The following is a 3,476-nucleotide window of genomic DNA, read 5'->3' as shown; positions in this document are numbered from 1 at the left end:
TATTTCGCAGTTTGAGGGAGTAAATAGTATAGTCATAATTTAAGAATTCACGCTTCATTTACTTTTACACACACGGTGGAATATTTGGAGGAAAACTATGAAAAATATTAAAATCTTTTACTATTATTAACTGTTTTTTCCCTAATATTTTTTTCCTTATATTTTTTCTCATCCAAAAAAATGCTTATAGACAAGGATGAATCCAGAAACCAATACATACAGGGATGGCAAAAACTGAAAATTACTTAAAATATGGCGATCAACACCAATTTTATATTATTTTACAAGTAAAATACAAAATTTCTAAAAAATTTCAAGGGGCCAATTAAATTGTGGTGGGGCCAGGTATTTTATCAAACCCCACTGCGCCATTGGTTATGGAGCAAAGTGATTGGTGCCACGTATTTTATCAAAAGAATAATAATAATAATGAACAAAGCAGTTGGAAAGATTCTCCTGCAAGGATTTCACTCATAATCTCGAACCTCTAAGTACAGCTACTCATGTGACAGTAAGTACTTCAATTTTAGTTTATTGCAATCTTATGCTTTATCCGGTTAAAAATATAAAATATTTTTAATTAAATTTTATTTTTTAATAAAACAATTATTTATTTTTAAATTAATTCAATTTTTAATATTTATTTATATTTAATATGATATTTCACCATAACATAAATATAAACTAATACATTCAATAGGAGCACTTTTTTTTTAAAAAAAAAATAATTACATCTTAAAAAATTAAAAATGCTTAATATTTTTTAACATTCAATCCTTTAAAAAATGTCTTATATTTTTTAATAGAGAGAGTATAAATTTTATTGATTATTGTTGTGCTTCTTAATTACTTTTGTAAAATTAGATGAAAAATCCTAAATTGATAAAAATAATTAGATATTTCTTCTAATATGCTTACATGGCACATATACTAAATATTAAAGTATTCATATTTTTTACAATATGGTATTTATTATTTCAATATTTACATCCGATTGAAAAAATAAGAATGAGAATGCCTCTTTCCAAGTTTCGTCCAATTTATTTTATTTTTTGAATAATTTTTTAATATATTTTTTTATTATTTAATATTTCTCTATCATTTTCATACGGCACGGTGCTTTAACATGTATTAGTACCGGAAGTTATACCGACAATTCATACAAATAATAATAAAAAAATATTCGCTGGAGATAGAAATAGAATTTTTTTTAACAAGATTGTACTTTAATCTTTTGCTATCTACTTTTTTTTTTTTGGTCGATTGAGCCTGTAGTTTACATTTATTTGTGACGATAATATATTATGAGTTAATGACGTTCTTTATTTTTGTAAAAAAAGAACATTAAGAAAAAAGAGTTTATAATGTTCATATACACCAAGTAATAGATTCAAAAGTAATTTGTGTGATTATAAAATAGGTTGATTTGCGGAATACAATAATTTTTTTTATTTACATTATATGAAAATTTTGTGAAATTAATGAAGCTAGTTACATATGAAAATTTTTCACTACTTTTCTAAAATTACCTTTAATCAAATTAAATATGTTAGTGAAACCAAAAGTGAAATTGACAAAGGCATAGTTTTGAAAATGATTCAAATGTTTTATTTAATTCTGTAAAATTTTCATATTAATAACTTAGAGGTAAGATCTTGTAAATAGGATTGGCAGAAGTAAAAGAGTAAAATACAAAGCTGATTGAAGATATTTTAATTTATGTAAGATATGAAGGCTTAATATGGATCACTAGCTGTAAGTTAAGCTCAAGCTGTGCTTTGTTCATTATCGTCTCTTGTATGAGCATATCGTCTTCTTTATGATTAATAAATAAATCTCTTTCATGATTTTTGTTATTTAACATGCTTTGAATATCCTATTTTGTGACGTGAGGTTTTGTCTTTGTGCTAACTTGTCTTGCTCTGTTATGGTATCACACAAAAGTTAAGAGCTCTAATATAGAAAATATGAGAAGGAGAGAATTAAGACAAGGGAGTTGTAGCAACTACAGGGAGAAGAGGAAGAAGCTTCATAGAAAGGAGAGGCGTAACATCTTGAGTTTTAATCCCCTGATTAATTAAACCTAATTAGGATAATTAAATAAGTTGAAGTGGTGTGTGGCCAGAGAGGTCTAATAATTATATTTGATAGTATTTCAGCCCTAGTTTTGTATCCAGTATTAAAGCGGGCCACCTGGGTATCAAAAGGAAAAGAAAAGGAAAAGTTGATGTTGCTGTGCCACATGCCGCAGCGTAAAAATCATTCATCGCAACGCACAAGCATTTCTGAGTGAGGGTGGACCTCTCTGTGCCATGTGCCGCGATGCATTATGCGTCCGCTGCAGCGCATGGCTATTTTCTGCAATTTATCAGATGTGAAATGAGACAGAAATAGAGAGAAAGAAAAGAAGAAACGGAGAGGCGCACCAATGCTTTACTAAGGTTTATATGTGGATGACATTGGGAGTATACTAAAGGCTACAAATACCTAAGGTAAGTATCATACTCATTAATCTCCCCATTTCTTCCACATTTATGAGTTTATGGTTAGGGTTTGATAGTGGAAGTGGAATTTTGGTCCATATAGGTTATGGGTCTGAATCTATTGACTCAAATAGAGTTAATGAGAGTAGATTAGAATATTTAAACCTAGGTACAATGAGTTTTAGTGTCTTGGGTTGTTGGGCACCATTAATATCCGAAAATCCCATTTATTATGGGTTGTTGAAAGTTTGTGATGATATTAATGAAAATTTAATGGCTCATTAATGTTATTAGGGACTAAAAGTAATCATTAGACCCAATGGATAAGCTCCAACTCTTGTAGAGTGAATGTTGGGAAATTTAAAAAGGGAGATTAAGGGTTTAAATACTTGAGTTGGTTATGTTGATGAAATTCAATAATGTTAAAAAGCTTTAGAATGGAGTATAGGTACTTATATGCTAATATATATTTTACTTATCTTCAATAAAATTAAATTATTAGGCTTTTTGTGCAATTTCTCTCTTTTCAGTGTCACAAAATCCTGTTAATCTAAAGTTAATAAATTTGCGTCAATCTCGACAATTGACGGAGTTGCCTAATTTCTCTATGGCCCATAAGCTTGAAAGTGTAAATCTCTGTGGTTGTAAATGTTTGCCTAGTGTTCATCCATATATTTTATCTCTCCAGTCTCTTGCTGAATTGGAAGTATCTAACTGCTTGAAATTAGATTCTTGAAAATGAGACTCATTTAGAATCTCTCGATTACTTCAGATCTCACTATTGTAAGAGTCTCAATAAATTTTTTTTGCCATTAAAGAAATTAAGAATGGTGTTTTTTATGTGACTAGAAGTGCTGCATTTGCTAATTTAAGAGTACTAAACTTGAAGAATATAAGTTCCCATTTAGTTACTAGAAAAGAATGAAATGAAAGAAATTGAAAAAATAGAGGTAAAAATAAGACGATAAAAAAGGATGGTGAACCATATTCATA

Source organism: Prosopis cineraria, unplaced genomic scaffold (genome assembly GCF_029017545.1).
Source record: "Prosopis cineraria cultivar Desert tree isolate PC_DT_omini unplaced genomic scaffold, ASM2901754v1 PC12, whole genome shotgun sequence".
NCBI classification, from domain to species: domain Eukaryota; kingdom Viridiplantae; phylum Streptophyta; class Magnoliopsida; order Fabales; family Fabaceae; genus Prosopis; species Prosopis cineraria.
This window is presented reverse-complemented; position numbering follows the sequence as displayed.